At 58.1% G+C, this 6,427-nt stretch overlaps 1 pseudogene; it reads right to left on the bottom strand.

Moving 5' to 3' along the window:
• Positions 1 to 5,198: 5,198 nt before the first annotated feature.
• Positions 5,199 to 5,376, bottom strand: LOC148647626 (U2 spliceosomal RNA; annotated as a pseudogene).
• Between the last annotated feature and the right edge of the window lie 1,051 nt (positions 5,377 to 6,427).

The following is a 6,427-nucleotide window of genomic DNA, read 5'->3' as shown; positions in this document are numbered from 1 at the left end:
CCATACGTACAGCTTGGTCAGGCTGATCAAAAACCACAGAAGAAAAGCTGTGTTCCACTTCAGGGAACCGGCCACACCCTTCATCACCATGTTTAGAGTCAAGAGGGACCCCAGGCCTACCTGCGCGTATAGGTGCTGGCTGGACCTCCACACCCTCTGCACAAACCCGCACTCCCAGAAGACGTGATTAACAGTTTCTTCCCCTGTGCAGCCGTGCCTCGGGCACTGGCTCTGTTTTGATAATCCAAGCGAGTACATGACAGCCCTGACCGCCTTTCGACCCCACACGCCGAGCCAGTTCAGGTCTTTTAGTCTGTTGTCCAGGCCCTTTGGTTGGGCCTGCTGCCAGATGTCACTGGGCACACCCAGGAGCGCTGGCCTGTCTGGTGCTGTAACTACCTGGTACATCCGTCTATGGCTCAGCGCTATGTCTTTGTCCCGTACCTCTGGATGTGCCCGCAGCCACTGCACTGCGTGGCAGTAGTGCAGTGGGAGATGCTCGGCCTTTGGGGTCGCGTTCGTCCAGGCGGGCAGGTGTCTCATACTCGCTGCCAGCCAGAGGCTCACGAACCGGCCGCACAGGTGGGGCGGGTTACCGTGCAGGATGACGCACAGGTTGGCAACGAAAACACAGTCAAGCTTCACTGGAAAGTTCGGGATCCCTCTGCCTCCTTCCATGATAGGTCTGTACATATCCGTTCGTATGAGTGGCCCCAAACAAATGTGAAAACTGTTCTGACCAGCTCTTTCCTTTTTCTCGTAGGTAGGGGGTACACTACTGCCAGGTGAAGAAACAAGGGCAGGATCTCCACCTTCAGCACCAGCGCCTTCCCTATCCATGTCAGGGATCGTTGCTGCCAAAGGCCCAGCTTTTGCTTGATCTTCCGGAACCTGGCCTCCCAGTTCAGTCCTGAGGGGTCCAAGGTGTGAAACAGGACCCCCAGGATTTTCACCGGGTCCATTGTCCAGTGTCATGTCGTCAGCGTAGGCCGCGATTTTAGCTTCCTGCCCACCTCCACCTGGCACTTTAATTCCTGTCACGCCGGGGTCCTTCCACAACTGGTCCAGTAAAAGCTCGAGGAAGATGACATACAGCAGGGGCGAGAGTGGACAGCCCTGTCGCACACCACACCTTACCAGAATCCTCCTCCCTACTGCTCCGTTGATGCTTACCCGGGACGCTGCACCGTTGTAGAGTGCTTCAATCCACCTGACAAACCCGTCAGGCAGACCCTTCTTCCTCAGGAGTGCCCACAGGATCCCATGATGGACCCGGTCGAACGCCTTCGCTTGGTCTAGGCTCACCAGCATGAGCGGCAGGCCTCCTCCACCCAGGCGATAGTGTCCCGGATCAGCTGCAGGGTCCAGCTGATCTTTCGGCCTGCCACGCCACATGTCTGGTCCGCCCCGACCAGCGCCGGCATCACCGTTCTCAGGCGGCCGCCCAGCACCCTTGCCAAGATCTTATAGTCCGTGCACAGGAGCTGGATCAGAGACACGATGCCGGTCTTCATAGAGAGGCCCAGTTCATTGCTGTCCAGGGCCTCGTTGAAGACCTGCACCAGAAAAGGCTCCAGTTGGTCCCAGAAGGTACAGTAGAATTCCGCTGGTAGGCCGTCGACTCCGGGGACGGTACCCTTCTTTAAACCGAGCAATGCTGTTTTTATTTCCGCCCCCGTCACAGGCCCAACCAGTGAGGCGGGGTCGTCCACCGCCTTCTCCACACCCTCCAGGAGCCTCTCCTTAATGCTGGCGTCGATCTCCTTCTCCTGGAACAAGGCTGTGTAGAACCCTGTGGCACACTCCAACATCCCGGGTAAGTCCGTGGCTGCAGTCCCATCTTCGCGCCGTATGCTTTCGAAGCAGCTGCGCTCCTGCTGCCTTCTCACGGCGCTGAAGAATTGGGGTGAGCACTCTTCTTCTCCCTCCTTCCAAACTCCCCGCAGCCTGAAAAGGAAGTTCTTGCTCTCTGCAGCCACTTGTCCCTAAGCAGGCTCCTGACGTTGGCAATCTTCTCGCCGTTAAGGCACCCCCTGGTTCAGCTGCTCATACAGTGCTTCTAGCTGTTCTTGGAGCTGGGCGCACTGGCATTCCTCCAGACTCCGCCGGATCCAGCAGTATCGCCTGGTGACCATTGCGAGAGTCTGTTTGCATGATTCCCACCAGTGCACCGCAGAGCTAAAGAGCTCCCTTCTCTTCTCCAGGTCTTTCAGCACTGCCTCGATCTTCCTTCGGTATCTCTCCTCTTGTAGAACTTGTTTGTTCAGCTTCCAGTACCCAGCCTGGAAGCGCAGGTCCTCAACACCGAAGGAGACCGTGAGCAGCCGGTGGTCCGAGAACCAGGTGGGGGTCACTTGCCTGCTTAGCGTTGTCCACTTCACAGTAGAGAGGATGTAGTCGAGGCGTCGAAAACTCCCTCTTCCATTGTCCCAGGTGTGGTGTGCAACGTTCTGGAACCCATCTCGAAGCCTGTAATCCGCAATCAAGGACCTCAACAGATGAACTCCCTGGCCATGCGGGTCTCCCAGGTCGATGTTGAAGTCGCCGCCTACAATCAGCTCTCTGTTGGTGTACAGCACGGGCTCCAGGTCTTTCAAAAAGGAGCCCTGCTGCCTTCTGTCTGCTGGGGCGTACACGTTGACTAACCTTATCTTCACTCCCCTCCAGGTTCCGTCCACCACCAGCAGACGTCCGGGAATCACTGAGCTGACTGTTTGGGCGGCGAACCCTGGCAAGCCGCACAGGATACCCACACCAGAGGAGTTCACCCCTCCGACGCTCCACCACGAGGGACCCCTCCTCCACTCCCTCCGAAGGGTCCTCACGTCGCCGAGGTCCTTGAGATGGACTTCCTGCAGAAAAGTCACGTCCAGGTTCCTTCGAGACAGGTAAGAAAACACTGCCACTCTTTTCTCCTGCTTCCTCAGACCCCTCACGTTAGCTGTTGCAACTGTGAGGGTCATGGCGGGTCTTGAGGGAGGCTGTCACTCTCCATTCCCTCCGAACGGTTGGAATCGGGGGAGCTCGCCGTCCCTGCTGTACTTCCCGAGCTGCCATCCTCAGTGTCCATGAACTGGACCAAGGGGCTGTCCGGGGGCTCTCGTTCTGGAGTAGGCGTTTCAGGCAGGCAGGCGACTATGGGGCTGCCTTCATCCGTCACGTTGGCCGACACTTAAAAGACGGCCATCGTTGCCATTCCTGACCCCTGCCCTGGGGGGAGAGATTCCGAGGTGCTTTCGGCCTCGGAGTCACTCAAGGCCGACAAAACTCCCTCCTCCTCTTCCATCCCCTCAGAGTCTGCGAGGTCTCCCGGGTCTTCCTCCTGGCCTTCCTCCTCGGCCGTCCTCTTTTTTTTCTCCTGCGTCTCTTGCTGATGCTTTTCCGCCCGCTGCAACTTCGTCCTCCTCTTCTTTCCTGCGCTCTGCAGGGTTACCATCCCCTCCTCCTCTGTTGGCGTTGGTGCTGGTGTTGCAGTTCTTCCCCCGCCCTTCAGGGGGCACCCCTTCTTCACCACCTCCGCCCAGGTTCCAGCCCCTCCGTCTGCTCCCCGCGATGTTCCCGGTCGTTCGCCGTCTGATCCCCGTGCTGTTTCCAGCTGCTCCACGTCCGATCCCCATGACGTTCCTGGCCGCTCACCGTCCTCTTCTCCCTGACGCTCCTCCTTCTCCTGTTCGCGTCCCTGTTGTTTTCCTCCCTTCTTCTCCCCCTTACCGGGGGGCCTGCTACCCGTCGGCCGGCCTTCCCCCTCGCTGTCCTCATCTGCCTGCCTGATCCACTCCCTGACCACCTTCTCCATGTCCGTGCCCCTCTTATTGCACTGCCTGAATAGGTGGCCTCTATCCCCGCACAGGGAGCACTCTTTCACCGGGCAGTCTCGGGTGTGGTGTCCCGGGCGGCTGCACTTCCCGCATTTTTCCGCACTACATGCCCCCTCTCGGTGCCCGAAAGTCCGGCACTTCCTACAGAATTCAGGCTGGTCCCAATAGAACAAATACCCCCTACCTCCTCCTATTGCGAACGTGCCTGGTGGGTGGCTGTATCCATCCTTTGACTTTCCGTCCCGCCGCAGTTCCATCAGGTACGTGTGTCGCTGAGCACCAAAGGTCCCGCCCTCACCTCCACGTATCTGCTTAAAAAGGTAGTCACGTCGGCATCTGTCACGAACGGGTCGAACATGTGCAGGACCACCCACCTCTTGCTGTCGCTCTGTAGTCCACCGCACTCATACTCCCGGAATCCGCCGTCCTCGATGACTTCATTGCACTTTTCTACCATCCTCTTGTGGATGTCTGCACTGACAAATGTGGAGTCGATGAACTTCTGTGGAAAAGTGTTGTCCTCACGATCCCTTCTCTCCCTCGACCTCTGACCTTAGCCAAAAGGCCGAGAAGCGATGGCCCCAAAGGCGCGGACCGACGCGCGGGCGTTCCGCTGGCGCACAGTGGCGCAGGCTGACTCCTCTGGAGCCCGGGACCCGCGCAGCTGCCGGCCTCCCTGCAGCCAGAGGCCTGCCGCCGGACTCTGCTCCCCCTCTCTCTTGCCTGCCTGCCTGCCAGTCCCGGGCGGGGGCCCTGCTCTTTGATCTTCTGTCAACGGCCCGACAACGACCGCAGCCGCAGGGGGCGCCAGCCTTCCAGCCTCCTTAGCTTAGGCCCCTCCCACCGGTGGCAGCTGTGCCCAACCAGCTGCAGGCGAAAGCCGAGCTCCAGCACCTGCGGGCAGAGGCAAGGGGCAGCTCTCTCTCGGGAGGGAGGGACGGGGACACGCGCACGCACACACGCCTGCCTGCCGAAAAAAAAGAAAGAAAAGGTGGATATACTAAGTTTTTTGGAGGGAAAACGCCCAGCTGTCGAAAGGGGCCCGTCTGCAGGGACAGGGACGGACACACACACACACACACACACACTAGCAAGCCACGCCTGCCTCCCTGGGAAAAGGCTGAAAAAACTAAGTTTTTTGGAGGGAAAACGCACGGGAGCCGAAAAGGGGGCCGGCCTGCTTGCCCAGAGAGTCGAGACGCGGGAAAGCGCACTGAGGGAGCACGGGAACGGAGACGGAGACGGGGAGGGGGAGAGAGAGACAGACACAGAGACACACAGATGGACGAGAAACGAGACCGGAGAAAAACGAGCTCCAGTCCACCTCGCTTGCTTGCTTGCTTGCTTGCTAGCTATGTCTGTCTTTTCACCGCTGAGAGAAGGTGGTGCACCGCTCCCGGAGGCGCTGCAATACCGGGCCGATGCGTGGAGAGGACGGAGCAAGCCCCTGATCCAGCTCCCTGTTCCAAAAATCCGTTTAATATGTGGTCCCCCGATGGGGGACGTATCAGATATTAAACTGATAAGAACAGATTTTTTTTTTTGGTTAAAAAACAATCACACAACACCCACAACTACCCAGTCACTACCACCCTACACAAACATCCCTCTAATGTCCCGTGCACAGTTCCTTCCATCGCTCCTTCGCCGCATCGAAGCCCCATTTCAAAATGTCCCATCGCACTCTTCTTGTTATTTCTTCTTCCACTCTTCTCAGAATCCCCGAAGCCCGCTTTTCCACTCCGTGCTTTATCAGGTCAGTCGGAGCGTCCCACAAAAAGGCCTTGGCGAAGCTAATCAGAAGCCACAGGAGAAACTTCCGGTTCCAGGCTTGCACTCCTGGTAGTCCCTTCATGATGACTGTTCTTGTCACAGGGGAATCGGGGCTTACCTGGTTGAAAAGGGTCCTGCACGAGCTCCAGACTCTCTGGGCAAAACCACACTCCCAAAAAACGTGACTCACCGTTTCTTCCCTTGCACAGCCGTGTCGCGGGCACAGGCTCTGTTGTGATAGCCTGTGTGCATGCATCACTGCCCTGACTGTCATACGACCCCATACGCTGAGCCAATTCAAGTCTTTAAGTTTATTATCCAGACCTTTCGGCTGGACCTGCTGCCAGATGGTACTGGACACACCTGGGATCGCTGGTCTCTCTGTCGTCATCACTATCTTGTAGCTCAACCTGTGGTTCAGGGAGCACAGTCCCTCCTTCACCTCCGGATGTGCCCGCAACCACCGCACCGCATGGCGGTAGTGCAATGGCAACCGCTCGGCTTTAGGGTCGTGTTGGACCAGACAGTCCGGTGCCGCATGCTTGCCGCGAGCCAAAGGCTCACAAACCGACTGCACAGATGGGGTGGATTCTCGTGCAGGATCGTGCATAGGCTCGCCACAAAGGCACAGTCCAGCTTCGTCGGGAAATCGAGGATCGCTCGTCCCCCCTCGGCCAGGGGCCTGTACATGTCGGTCCTCTTGATCCTCTCGTACGTATGTCCCCAGACGAAACTGAAAATAGCCCTTACCAGTTCTTTCCTCCGCCTGATAGGTAGGGGGTACACTACCGCCAGGTGGAGTAGCAGAGGCAGGATCTCCGACTTCAGCACCAGCG

This window comes from Lepisosteus platostomus, chromosome 15 (genome assembly GCF_059453375.1).
Source record: "Lepisosteus platostomus isolate fLepPlt1 chromosome 15, fLepPlt1.hap1, whole genome shotgun sequence".
NCBI lineage: Eukaryota > Metazoa > Chordata > Actinopteri > Semionotiformes > Lepisosteidae > Lepisosteus > Lepisosteus platostomus.
This window is presented reverse-complemented; position numbering and strand designations above follow the sequence as displayed.